The sequence below is a fragment of the Eulemur rufifrons genome, chromosome 30 (assembly GCF_041146395.1).
Source record: "Eulemur rufifrons isolate Redbay chromosome 30, OSU_ERuf_1, whole genome shotgun sequence".
Lineage (NCBI taxonomy): Eukaryota > Metazoa > Chordata > Mammalia > Primates > Lemuridae > Eulemur > Eulemur rufifrons.
In genome coordinates this window covers 62,109,960-62,124,744 of record NC_091012.1, presented here as the reverse complement: position 1 = coordinate 62,124,744, position 14,785 = coordinate 62,109,960, and the positions used below count along the sequence as shown (strand labels likewise).

The 14,785-nt window shown below is 40.8% G+C and overlaps 1 pseudogene; it reads right to left on the bottom strand.

The window, feature by feature from the left end:
- Positions 1-10,885: 10,885 nt before the first annotated feature.
- LOC138378281 (high mobility group protein B1-like) lies at positions 10,886-11,580 on the bottom strand (annotated as a pseudogene).
- Between the last annotated feature and the right edge of the window lie 3,205 nt (positions 11,581-14,785).

The following is a 14,785-nucleotide window of genomic DNA, read 5'->3' as shown; positions in this document are numbered from 1 at the left end:
TAGATCATATGTTATAAAATCTTGGAATTCACTGTGGCAAAAAGCAGAGAGAATTAGAAGTCATGAGAGTTGGGTTTGCATTCTAGCACTGCCCAAATTTCCTGCAAGACCTTGGACAGATCATTTCAGCTCAGTTTCATTTGTAAAATGGAAATAGTCATATCTGCCCTACCTACCTGTGCCAGGTTGCATTATTGACCCCAGTTCTTTGTCTCCTCCTCTAATCTGTGCCATTTGGTTCATTTTTTCCATAAAAGAGGAGTGGCCCGTGGCTTATGCCCATAATCCTAGCACTTTGGAAGGCTGAGGCAGGAGGATCGCTTCAGGCCAGGAGTTTCAGACCAGCCTGGGCAGCATAGCAAGACCCAGGCTTTACAGAAAATTTAAAAAATTAGCCAGGCCTGGTGACAGACAACTGTAGTTCTAGCTGAGGGAGGTTGAGGTGGGACAATTGCTTGAGCCCATGTGTTTTTTTGAGACAAGTTCTCACCCTGTTGCCCAGGCTAGAGTGCAGTGGCATATCATAGCTCACTGCAACCTCAAACTCCTGGGCTCAAGCAATTCTCCTGCCTCAGCCTTCTGAGTAGGTAGGATAACAGGCATGCACCACCACGCCAAGCTAATTTTTATATTTTTAGCAGAGATGGGGTCTCATTCTTGCTCAGGCTGGTCTCAAACTCCTGGCCTCAAGAAATCTTCCTGCCTCAGCTTCTCAAAGTGATAGGATTAGAGCCGTGAGCCACCACACCCAGCTAAGCCCATGTATTTGAGGTTGTAGTGAGCTATGATGATCCCACTATACTCTAGCCCAGGCAACAAAGTAAGACCTGGTCTAAAATAAGAAAAAAAAAGAAAAGAAAAGAAAAGAGCAATAGTATATTTCCATTCCTTGACAACTCTGGGTTTGATCATGTAACTTGCTTTGGCAAATAGGATGATATGGAAGAAACAGTGAGCAAGTTATAAGCATTAAGTCTTCAGAGGCATTCTCTGTTTCTGTTTGCTCTTGCATCTCAGCCTTAACCACGAATATAACATGCCCAGGCTAGCCTATTGGTCCTAGGAGGAGAAGGAGGAACATTTGAAGCAGAGACACACCCAGCCTAGGTCAAGTAACCCCTAGCTTGCCACAGACTTGTGACTGAGCCCAGTTGAGACTGGCCAATGCCCAGCAAATCTGTAGACTGGTGAAAAATAATAAGTGTTTTAAGTCACTGAGTTTTGTGATGGTTTGTTACATAGTGACAGCTAATTGATACACTAACTCAAAGAGGTGGTATGAGCCTCCAATGTGATAATATATGAGTACTTTTTCAAATGTTCCAAGGTTTATACAAAAAAATTCATACAAATGACTGTTCTAAGAGTGGTTAAGTAGCTTGAAAGCCTGGAATGTTAACGTGAAGTGGAATTTGGTCATGTTCTCTTCTTGGAGGTTTTCATTGAAAGAGTCTCCTTTGCCACAAGAAAACTAGGGGCACTAAGTCCCGGGGTTCCACCCCAATGACCTCATCCTGAAGCTATGGTTGCCCATGAGTTCCTGTTCAGGCACTTGAAGAAAGATAACAAAGCCTACAGCAAACAGACAGAAAAAGGATGGCTTAATGAGAAGACTTTCCGACCTCTTCAGACAGCAGAACAGGATGCCAACGGCTCTTCATTCTGCTTCTTCAAATACGTGTTCTGGTCATTAAATCAGCCATAAAATTTGTCAGTGTTGGTGGAGTCTTGTGGGCTGTGGCCGGCAAGTTTGCTGGGCAATAATTCTGTCAGCTCTCTATTCCAAGCAACTGTCTCTGAGAGTTCCAAAAGCTAAACACAGGAAAACCACACCAGCCACAGGCCTCATTAACCAATAAACCCTTGATGGAAAGCAGGATCTCATACTGTTATTTGTGGTACAAAACTCCTCTAAGGGAGGAGAACAGTTGTACTTAAAAATCCCATTGGGCTGACTAAAGATGCTCCTATCCTTCACAATTTACTTCAGAGTTTGGTCAGGCCAGTATTTTTTACCAATAAAATAAATATCAGAAGGGATATTTAGAAGACCTTGGCAGGAAAAGTACAAGTAAATGTAAGAGCACAAGCAGGGGTATTTTGAGAAATAATATTAACTGCACTCAGTCGAATATAGAGTAAATTATTTACACTCCTAAGGATTCAGGGCAGACTCAGCCATTTAAGGGAGGAACAGCCATCTGCTGCTCTAGCTATGAGTGACCAGCTCACGTGTCACACGCCAAGGCTTGAACCACTGCCAAAAACATGAATCACAACCAGATATGGCCCCAGAAAGTTCCACCTTGGGGGTCTATAACATGTGCTCTTTTTACTGGCAGTTGAAATCACTAGCTCTCACTTCATGCAACTGTCCAAAGGGAGTTCTCTCCTTTACAGAGGGTGAGAAATAAATGAACTACTTTAAGTTACTTTATTTCCACCATGTTTTCCTTGTGAAATCCATCCCTCATCCACCCACTCTGGGGAAGGGAGAGTCTACAGTGGATGCATTCCCTTTGTTATTCACCTGCCTTCAGATACATCCAAGAACACTCAAAATCTACAATAATTAACTAGTTTACCCTTCCTCTAACTACAACGACCAAATGGATCTTTTTTTTTTTTTTTATAGTCTTTCTTTTTTTTTTTTTTTTTGAGACAGAGTCTCACTCTGTTGCCCAGGCTAGAGTGAGTGCCGTGGCATCAGCCTAGCTCACAGCAACCTCAAACTCCTGAGCTCAAGCGATCCTCCTGTCTCAGCCTCCTGAGTAGCTGGGACTACAGGCATGCACCACCATGCCCGGCTAATTTTTTCTATATATATTTTTAGCTGTCCATATAATTTCTTTCTATTTTTAGTAGAGATGGGGTCTCGCTCTTGCTCAGGCTGGTCTCGAACTCCTGAGCTCAAACGATCCGCCCACCTCGGCCTCCCAGAGTGCTAGGATTACAGGCGTGAGCCACCACGCCCGGCCTAAATGGATCTTTATATTCAAATTTCTATTATCCTCGTACCAAGCCCAAAGCTTGCAACCCTTCCCATCCTTCATGCCCACATCCAGTCTGTCCTTAATGTTTGCCTTTTTCAGGTGCATCTCCAGATTTCTCCTGCTCTCCTCTTCCATTGCCCTGCCCTAGGCTAAGCTCTGATCCCTTGTGTTTTGCTTACTATAACAGCCTATAAACTTCCTGGCCTCTAGGTTTTCTCTAACTTTTCTTCATGTTGCACTCAGGTCATCTTCCTTAGATACTGTTTTGAAAAATCAGTTCATTCCCCTTCTTTTAAAGAAATGAGAATGAATCTTGGCTTCCTATGGCATCAAAGCCTCTGTGTGGCAGCCCTATTACTCTAACTTCACTCACTGTGTCAACCCACTTCAAGATTGTGCAACACTGAACTTGAGACTTTACCCAAACCACTTCCACTGTCTGGAATGCTCCTTGAGACCTCCTCAGTACTCCTACCACTCCATGTATGCATAGCCAGTGTCAAGTTTCTAATTCCCCATGAAAATTTTCCTAGTAATACTAATGAGATGAGCGAAAATGTAATTAAAATCCAACCAATCACCAAACAAAACAAATAATAACAAAAGCAAAATAAGCAGGATTCCCAGTCTGCTTACTATTGGGTTATTGGTGGCTTTTTCAGCAATGTCCTTTTCACCCATGCCTCCTTTTCAATTTCAGTACAACCGCTTTAATTTGGAATGGCATTTTCTATCTCTGCCAGTAGTTCTCAACCTTGGCTGTGCATTAGACTCACCTGGGGAGATTTAAAATACCAAATACCCAAGTTGTACCTCAGACTAATTAAATCAAAATCTCTAGAGGTAGTGAATCCTAGGTGTCTGTATTTTGAAAGTTGTTCTAGGTGATTGTAAGGTTGAGAATCACTGATACAGATGATGACTATAATCTCCTTCCATGTTTTCTCCACCTCTTGCTTCTCTCATATGTCCCACATTTTACTGCTATTTCAAAGCTGAGCTCCAAGTGTTTCATTCTCTTACTCAAATTCTTTCAACGGCATGGAGATACATATACTATATTAAATAGGAAAACACAGGTTAGAGAAAGGTATAATATGTTTAAATATCATTTTTACATATATGCCAGTTTTCTATGGCTGCATAACAAATTTCCACAAAGTTAGCAGCCTGAACTTATTAATAGCAGCTTAAAACAACACAAATTTACTAAGTCACAGTTTCTATAAGTCAGGAGTCTGAGCATGTTTTAGCTGGGCCCTTTGCTCAGGAACTCTCACTGTCTTAAAATGTAGGTTTTAGTATTAATTAGGTATAGTGAGGCCTACAGATCAAGATATGAGTGCCACTGAAAAGACAGTTTGTCACTCACAGTTCCCAAGAAGGAGGGGGCTTGCCATGCCACACAGGGCCACATGGGGAAGCACCAGAGTCAGTCAGGAGGCAGAAGGAGTGAGGGGAAAGCATGGGCAGGAGCCTTTATTGCGGCTACCATAGGAAAGGCAAGGCAAGGCAAGACAGGATAAGCATGTTTAGGATTGGTTAGTTTGAATAATTTCAGTGGGCACTGGGACATAAGGACTGTCTCTAGTTTTCTAGTACCTGGCCCTGGGATGATCAGGACAGAGGAATGTGCCTCCTGGTGTATAAGAGCAAGATAGAGGAGGTGGTTCAGAGCATGGGCTCTGAATTAGTTGGTTTGTATCTGAAAGATATGATCCTGGGCAAGTTATTTGCTATCTCTAAGATCTGGCTATCCCACGAGAGTCTCTTCCCAGTCAGTGATACTCCAGATGCCAGAGCATCAAGAATACAGAAAATAAGAAAATATAGTTAATATACTCACCTGGCTGAAATCACAGTGTCAGGGAGGGCTGTGACACAAGCTCATTCGTTGTTGGCAAAATTCATTTTTTAATGGTTTTAGTAGTATGGTCACTGTTTTCTTGCTGGCTGCCTGTTGGGGGTCAGCCTTGACTCCTAGAGGCTGCTGTCAGATCCTAGCCACATAGCCCTTTCATGACATGAAGATTTTTCTTCAATGACAGATGGAAATCCTTATATAATATGATATTATCATGGGACTATCTCAGCACCTTTGCCACATAACTTAATAAAGGGGGCAATATCCCATCATATTCACAGGCCCCACACACACTCAAGGGGAGAGAATTGCACAGGGCATACAGGCAGGGATTGAGAATGTTAGAAACCTGCCTTCAACAATGTAGAATTATTTATATGAATATAATTTCATGGGGAAAAATGTGGGAGTGTAATATATGTATATATTAAGATGTTAACACTAATCATCTCTGTTGAGGGGGATGACATTAATTTTTATTCTATAAAGCACATGTATTACTTGGCAGGAAAGGAAGGAAAATGGGAATGAAGCAAAGGAAGGAAGGAAAGAAAAGGGAAAGAAGGCAGAAAGGAAGAACCTTCAGCTGCTTACTTAACTAAGTACACTCTATCAAGACAGTTTCTCCATAACATAATGTCAACTATGTTCAAGGCGTCATCTTCCAATACCTCTTTCAAGATGAGGCAAGTACCCTGGCCCACGTTTACCCTGTACTTTTCTACCTTTTAATACATGGCACCCTCATATTATTCCACTGCTTCATTTCTGTCAAAATCCTATCCACCCCTCAAGGTCCATTGCTGTCTCCACTATGAAGTCATTCCTGATTCTACCAGCCATGAGATGATTCCTCTTGCTTTTAAAATCCCTGAGCAATACAGAATAGGAGTTAAATTCCCAAACTCTAAGATCATATTGCCTGGTTTCTACTCTTGGCTCTTGCCATGTTCTAGCTGGGCAATCTGGGGTACACTGCTTAACCTTTAATAAGTCAGGACCACTACTCAACAGAGATAAGGCAATTGGGAGAAAAGGGGATATAATTTATAATCCAAGGGGGAACTTAAAGAGTGGGAACACTGGAAGTGTAACACAGAAACCCAAAGGATGCCACATATGCCTTCAGGAGGCAATCAATTGTGGAACTGAGATTGGGACAGGGGTGCAAATAAGTGGAGCTTTGAAGTTCAAGCCCAAAGCACAATCTTTGCCTTGGAAATTTCCATAGCCAAAGTCACAGACACTAAACAAGCAAATGCTCCATGAAACCAGGCAATGCCATCAATGATGCCTTCCAGGCCATTTCTCCAAAAGAGAGGGTTCCTTTTATTTAGGTGTCTTTGTAAAAGTGATTTATAAGTATGTTAATTCCAAGTGAGGCAATTTCATTCATATTTCTTGAGAATTGAATTTACCTAAGAAAAGTAACCATCCCTTATGACAATTTTCATCTCCATTTATGTCAGTCAGATTATGAGAGGCAAAGCAAAGCATACTATTTTCCAGACTTGTGCTTAAAAAAATACCTAATGCCACATCCTCTGTTTAGTACTCTGTTCTGGCACAGCAGGGCATAACAGGATTGCCAAACCCTGCCAGGCTCCCTGGGAAGTTAAGCCTGTGCCTTGACCTTACCAACTGACATACGAAATTGACATTCAGCTGGTAACCCAGGTTAACTCACCTTGGACCTGGATTCTGATTCACAAATCCTCATTTTCTTTGCTTATAGAATAATCGGGAGCTACATTGCTAAAAGATACTAGCTATACTATTAAGTTCTAACATTTATTTAGCACCTACTATGTGCCAGATACTTCACATGTATGATATCAATTAATCCTCACAATAACTCCACCGGGTAGGTACTCTGTCCCCTGTGAAAGATGAGGACATTTGAGGATAGCAATATTGGAGGCTGAACTACATCTGTTACAGATATCTCCTTTCTTTGAATTCCTGGAATAACTTGGGACCTGAGCACCTGGATCACAATACCCAAAAACAACTTCCTCCTACTCCTAACACAAGTGGCTCTTCCTAAGATAGAAGGCCACTCTGACTTTTGAGAAGTGGGTTTGCTGCTAGGCTATTAGGTGGCATGGGGAAGTGGATCACTGGAATCAGAAAACTGAGGGTTCCAGCCTCTAAGTGACTATGTACCCTCAAACAAATTCCCTTACCTTTCTGTGGCTCTGTTTCTCCATCTGTATCATGAGAGGGTCGTACTAGATTAATGACTTGGAATTTTTTTTTTTTTGAGACAGAGTTCACTCTATCGCCCTGGGTAGAGTGCAGTGGTGTGATCATAGCTCACTGCAACCTCAAACTCCTGGTCTCAAGCGATCCTCCTGCCTCAGCTCCCCAAGTAGCTGGGACTACAGGCACATGCCATGACACCCAGCTAACTTTTCTATCTTTAGTAGAGACAAGGGTCTCACTCTTGCTCAGGCTGGTCTCGAACTCCTGAGCTCAAGCAATCCTCCTGCCTCAGGCTCCCCAAGTGCTAGGATTACAGGCGTGAGCCACTGTGCCTGGCCTAATGACTTGGAAATTTTTGAAAGCGATGGAACCTTTGTTCAAACAAAATCTTACATAAGTTCAAAGAAGTGTCAGTGGTTTAAAGTAGTAGAGACAAGAAAGGCAGATAGGCAGCCTTTCAGGCACTCTGCTGAATCTCAGGGCTTGGGGGTCCACGGTTCGAAAACACAGTTGGACTAGGTAATAACTAAAGATCCTTTCCAGCTCTAACATTTGAGGGTTTATGAGCTGAACAACTTAATATTATATTTTTGCAGTTTATTTCTCCCTTTCCCAAACTGAAGATAGAACATCCTCCAAGGTGGAGACCATGTCATGCCAGTCTTGTATTTCTGCTCCTGTATCTAGCTCAATTCTGTACACTTAACCAATGTTCAGTAAATACTTGTTATGTGCTGGTTGGTTCAAAGAGAATGTTTGCCCTGGGGCATCTGTACCTTAAGATCCACATCCTCCTTTGGCCAGAGGGTGATCCTCTCAAGTTTTGGGAAAGGAGTGAGTCTCAAAGACTATCATTCTATTCTCCTCAGTATCTAAAGCTGGACATGTGGGATCTGACATCCTTGATTACAGGGAACAGCAGGACACAGTGATTTATAGCTGGACCACTTAAGAAAGCCTTTACAATCTACCATGACAATGGCATACAAAGTAACAAGAATTTATTAGACATGGGTTTCCAAGAAAAAAGAGGGCTTGGGAGGAAGGTAGAGAGAGCCTCTTTAATAGAGAGAGGGTGTTCGTGGGGGAAGATTGTTGGATACTAATTTGCTGTTTGAAAAGATGTTCCCATCACAGAGGACAACATCTGAAGAAGAGCCACACTTGAGAAATGCGAACAAGATTATGAAGCCCAAAATACAGAGGCAGAAGTAACCAACACGTTCAATAGGTTTAGTGTTATATTTATTGACTTGCTAATACTACTCTATTGCCCTGCCTGTCTAGTAGAGACAGACAGCTCTTGTGGTTTAGGTTTAATCCACTGAAAAGAAAGATACAAAGACTTAAAGCTGAATTGTCCTATTGTATATCATTGGATGAAACTCTCAACGAGTTTTTTTTTTCTTAAAGACCACAAACACCTCTTTGATTTGCCTCAACTGGGGAAAAATCACTGTTTGGATTCAGACATTTCACAGATCTGGAGCAAACCAGTTCAAAGAATGTTGTGTTTTCTAAATCAATAAAAAGGAAGGGTCAGAAAGCCAGACACTCAGCAAATGTTTGCAATTTACAGTATTAACAGTCACTGACAGTTCAAGCTTTCACCCCAATCTTTTGATAGTCATGGTCAAAGACGGATTGATTACTTGAAATAAATGGAACCAAGTTCTAGTTTTCCAAGTTCGTAAAGCATCAAGCTTCAAACATGCCTCCATGTCTAACAAAGGTTTACTTCTCACTTTCACCTGGAAAACAACTTAACCTCTTAATATCCATCTCCTCACTGTGGAAACACTCCCCCCAAATCACATGAATTATCTTACCTTTACATCAATTCTCTACCCCTACCCTTCATTTTATCCAAATAGCAAAGTCTTACTGAAAACAAAATTGTACCTGACAAATAGCACTTTGTCAATTCAAAAACCATCTGCTCTTTCCCAAGTGTCTCAGACTGTATACTCTGGGTCCACTGGATGTCAATAGGAAATCAAATCAGGGTACAGCAGGTCAGTGAGTGTGTTTACTGGATCTATTGCATCATAATCTCTGTGGACAGGTTCACAGTAGGAGAGCCCAAGAGGAAAGAGTCTTCTCTTGAGGTCACAATCTGGAGTCCAAATCAGCACTGGAAGTTCCATCCCAATCTCTTCCACCAAAGCATTTATCTAGGTTGTTAAAGTTTCCTATACTGAACTCCTATGAATGTTATACTTCAAAATTCACTGTTACTTAGTATAAAGAATAATGATGGCAGTAATGCTAATCACAGAGAAGCAGTGTGATTACAGGGGGAGAGAGCTTTTATAGAGGGAAAGTGGAAATGTCACACTGCAAAGTCTGAGCAGACAGTTGTTAAAGCAATCAAGGCCATTAGCAACAGGAAAGCTCCCAAGCCTGAATTTCTGCAGATTTTTATTTTTTAGTCTGAGTTGCCCAAGACAACACACTGAGCTAGTGCAAAATGCACTGCAGGAACACTTTGTGAGCCAGCCATACACTTGGTTTGTATGACACATTGAAAGGACTGCCATTTTCCCACAATATTTTCTTGCTTGACAAAAGCAGATCAACCACATGCCCAGCCACTATCCCTTGACAAGAATGGCATTCACTTTGGCACTATGAGAGTAATAATACCCCCAGAAATACTGAAAGGCTGTTCACAAGGACCAGTGAGTTGCAACGACCAGGTGATTCAAGATTTAGGAACAGTTATATGGCCAACCAAAAGAAAGTCTAGGTAGGACTTTCATGGGCCATAAAAAAGGTTGCATCTATTATGTGCCAAATTTTTCTCCATCGGGAAGAAGGCACTGAGGTTCCAAGGCATGCAATGTGGATGCCCCTGTGAAAGCTGGTTTCAGCTGCAGGTGTTAGTGACTTTATTAGGAAAGAAAGAAAGTGAGCTGTTTTAGGAGTAGGGCATAAATATGCTGAGTCACCCTGGTTTCTTGGCCACAATAAACATAGGCATAAGTCAAACAAAATGTTAAACTCCACCTCCAGCTTGGTGTTACTGATTTGGAAAATGGAACAACTCTGGCAGTTTGTTTGAGATAAGCTCAAAAGTATATGGAGGTGTGAGGGCTGGAATTTAAACAACCTCAAACCAAATTATTCATATTTTAATTTCTGAGTAACCAAAACACTTAGGGGCAGTCTCATTCAGATTATTTTTAAGTCAGGGGTCATAATGTTATTCAAACTAGATCAGGACCTCTGCTTCACTATGATAAGGCTCTGAACTTGAGAAGTGATAGCTAACTGTCTCCCTATTTCAGTTCTTCCATTCTTCACTAAGTGATAGAACCTTGACATTTTTTCTGGGGTACATAGCCACCCAGAATAAAGACTATACAATTCTTTTTTTTTTTTTCATAAAAAAAAATTGTATTTACTTAGAAGCATTCAGAATGTCAACAAAACAGCTGCAACTTTTTTTTTTGCAATTACAGAGTGGTATTCAGTTAACAGAACAATTATTTCGTATAAGCTGCATCAGAGACAACTGAAGATGAAAAAACTACCATCCCCATATATAACTAATTTGTGCTGTGCACCAACAAGAACCTGCTTTAAATTTCCATGCCAATTTACAACCCCCATACTGTACCAGGCAAGGTTAGTGGCTATTGAAAATACCACCAGGACAGGGCTAGCTAAAGACACATTTGGTAGTGTGTTAACTATACAAAAAAAGACACTGTACAATTAGTTTAAAAACAAATCTTACACAGCCTTACATTTCAATTTTTTTCTTTAAAAGGAGTGAGTTGTATACAAGGGGGTTAAAAGTTTTACAGACAAGAAAAAAAAACTGCGCTAGAACCAACTTATTCATCATCATCATCTTCTTCTTCATCTTCATCTTCTTCATCTTCCTCCTCCTCTTCATCCTCTTCATCTTCCTCATCTTCCTCCTCTTCCTTCTTTTTCTTGCTTTTTTCAGCCTTGACAACTCCCTTTTTTGCTGCATCAGGCTTTCCTTTAGCCCAGTATGCAGCAATATCCTTTTCGTACTTTTCCTTCAGCTTTGCAGCCTTCTTTCCATAAGGCTGCTTGTCATCTGCAGCAGTGTTATTCCACATCTCTCCCAGTTTCTTTGCAACATCACCAATGGATAGGCAAGGATGTTCTCCTTTGATTTTAGGGCGATACTCAGAACAGAACAAGAAAAAGGCCGAAGGAGGCCTCTTGGGTACATTGGGATCCTTGAACTTCTTTTTTGTTTCCGCTTTAGGAGGGATATAGGTTTTCATTTCTCTTTCGTAATGGGCCTTGTCTGCCTTTGCCATATCTTCAAACTTTCCTTTCTCTTTAGCAGACATGGTCTTCCACCTCTCTGAGCACTTCTTAGAAAATTCTGAGAAGTTGACTGAAGCATCTGGGTGCTTCTTCTTGTGCTCCTCCCATTTTGCACAAAGAATGCGTATGATGACATTTTGCCTCTCGGCTTCTTAGGATCTCCTTTGCCCATGTTTAGTTATTTTTCCTCAGCGAGGCACAGAGTTGCCCAGTGCCCGTCCGGCTCTCACTTGCCCTGGCGCTGTCTCTATGGAGCTCAATGTGGGAGACTATACAATTCTTGATCTCACTTTAAGATGAGTCTGACCCTAGCACTAAGCTCTGGCCCATGGGATGTAAGCAAAAATGATGTCATGAGATTTCTAAGTGTCTTTAAATTGAGGGGGGAGCTCCTTTCCCTTAGTCTCCCAGGCGGCCGTTGGAATGCAGATAGCTTGAGCTAGAGCAGCCATTTTGGACCCTAAATTGGAAACTATAGGCTGAGAACAGTGGAAAAGGAGCCTGGATCCCTGATGATCATGAAGCTGCCATTCAAGCCCTTGCCATGAACTTTATATCATCTCAACATTTAATTTTTCATCTCTATAAGTTCTATTTGAGTCTTTTTAAGGTCTTTCATATCTTTACTTAATATGCTCAATCTTTCCTCTAGGTTCTTCAACATATGGAAAAGTCATATTAACTGTTCCAAGTCTTTGTTTACTAATCTCATTGTCTGTGTTATTTCTGGGTCTGTTTTGATTGATTGGTTTTTCTCATTGGGGTCATATGTCCCTGCTTCTTTTGAATGCCTGGTAGTTTTTTATTGTATGTCAGATGTGAATTTTATCTGGTTGGGTGCTGGACATTTTGTATTTTTGTAAATATTTTTGGGGTTTGTTGTGGGAAACACATTATTTGGGAATAGATTGTTTTCAAGGCTTGTCTTTAAACTTTTTAAGGTAGGTCTAGAGCAGCCTTGAGTCTAGGGCTAATTTGGCACCACCACTGCGGTAAGGCCCTTTGAGTACTCTAGCTGATGCTATGGGAATTATGAGATTTTCCGTTCTGGCTGGTGGGACAGGCACTATTTCCAGCCCTACATAATCTCTGAGGATTGTTCCTTCTGCTCCTTTTCGGAGATCCTTTCCCAAGACTAGGTTAGTTTTCTTACACACGTGTATTGATCAGTACTCAGCCAAAGATTCAAGGGGTACTCTCCACAGATCTCTGGAGTTTTCTTTCTATGCAGTTCTCTCTTCTCTAGCACTTATCCTGCAAATTCTAGCTGCTTTGTCTCCCTGAATTCCTAGGTCCATTTCCTCATCTGCTTGGCTCTGCCTTGGTTCCCTCTCCCTGTACCACTGCTTGGAAACTCTCTCCAGGTAATAAGCTGGGGAAATCATAGGGCTCACCTTGTTTGTTTCCTGTCTCTCAGGGATCACTGTTCTTTGTGGCCTAGTATCCAATGTCTGAAAACCATTGTTTTCATTTTGTCTGGTTTTTCACTTGTTTCAGGCAGGAGGGTAAATCCGGTCCCTGTTATTCTATCTTGGCCAGAAGTGGGAACTTTTACATCAGAGAGAAAAAATGACTGTATTGTTCAACCCATTGTTATTTGGAGTTTTCTGTCATTTGCAGCCAAATATAATCTTAACAAGTATAGGGTTTATCCTTGATTTATTTAGAACAGTTTCTAATTTTAATATAGAGAAGCTAAGATTTTTAGAAAAACCAGAGAGTTAAATAGCACCTGAGTAAGGTCAAATACCTGGATGAAAACTGAAAGCTCTGTCATTTCCCATGAGAAGCATAGTGCTTAAGCAGCCAAATAAATTCCAGCTGGTGCCAGTTGACAAATAAAGTACATTTTTTTTTTTGCTTAGTGTGATTAATTTCTCATTCATGGAGACAGTAATTCCAACAGGACAGAAATTTATTCAATAAACTTTTTCTGAGCATCTCCTATACTATAGTCTAGGCATCAGGCTAAGTTCTAGAGATGCAGGCATGTATAGACTGGGGCATAATATTCCACCAGCAGTTCACAATTTAGATAAGGAAGTCCTTATTTAGGTAAGGTCCCTTGTCATGTGAATAGCTCATGAATTTGGCTAAGAGGCTTAGTGCCAGCTTATTTTTTAAAAAAAAAATCTTTTTTTTTTTCTTTTAATTAGGGATAATGCCTTTTCAGCCCATGGTTCTGCAGTGAACCAAGTAATTTATACTTTGAGTATAAAGAAGCTTCTCCTCGAACAGAATATTCACACAAACTTAAAGTTTTACTGCTATCATTGCAATGGAGAAATATATTGGACATTACCCTAACCAAATGATTAAGTTTAACATTACCAATAGTGGGGAAAATGGCATCATGTTCTCCCTAATATGAGACGCTGAGAAGAACATAACATTGTACGTAGTAAGCAAAAAGGTTTAACCTCAATGTATTCATGAGAATTAATCAGACAAATCCAATTGAGAGACATTCTGCAAAACAACTTGTCTGGACTCTTCAAAAATGTCAGTGTCATAAAAGACAAAAGAAAAAAAAAGGTGGGGGTCTGGAGAATTGTTCTAGATTAAAGGTGATCAAAGAGACTGACAACTAAATGCAATACATAATCTTTGATTGGATTCTGCACAGAAAAAACAAAGCTATAAGAACATTTTTTGGGACAATTGGGGAAGTTTGAATACAGACTTCATGCCTGTATACTGTATCAATTTTATGTGTGTGTGTGTATATCTATCTATCTATATATATATATATATTTTTTTTTGAGACAGAGTTTTGCTATGTTACCCTGGCTAGAGTGCAGTGGTGTCATCATAGCTTACTGCAACCTCAAACTCCTGGGCTCAAACGATCCTCCTGCCTCAGCCTCCTAAGTAGCTGGGACTATGGGTGCACACCATGATGCCCAGCTAATTTTTCTATTTTTTGTAGAGACAGGGTCTTACTCTTGCTTAGGCTGGTCTCGAGCTCATGGCCTCAAATAATCATCCCACCTCGGCCCCCCAAAGTGCTAGGGTTACAGGCATGAGCCACCACACCCAGCCAATTTTGTATTTCTTGAGTGTGATAACTGTATTGTGTATGTGTATACGTGTGTGTGTGTATAAAAAAGCGAATGCCCTAGTTCTTAGGAGATTCGTGCTCAAGCATTTAGGAGTGAAAAGTCAAGATATCTGCAACTAACTCTCAAATAGTTTATAAAGATATGTAGATAGAGCAAATGTGGAAAAATACTAACAACTGATAAATCTAGGAGAAAAGAATATGAGTTCTCATTGTACTATTCTTGCAACTTTTCTGAATTTTTGAAAAAGTTCAAAATAAAAATTTGGCAGAAAAAAGAAAAGCTGTGACAAGTAAACACACACACACACACACACACACACACACCCCAAAACAAAAAAGGCTTCT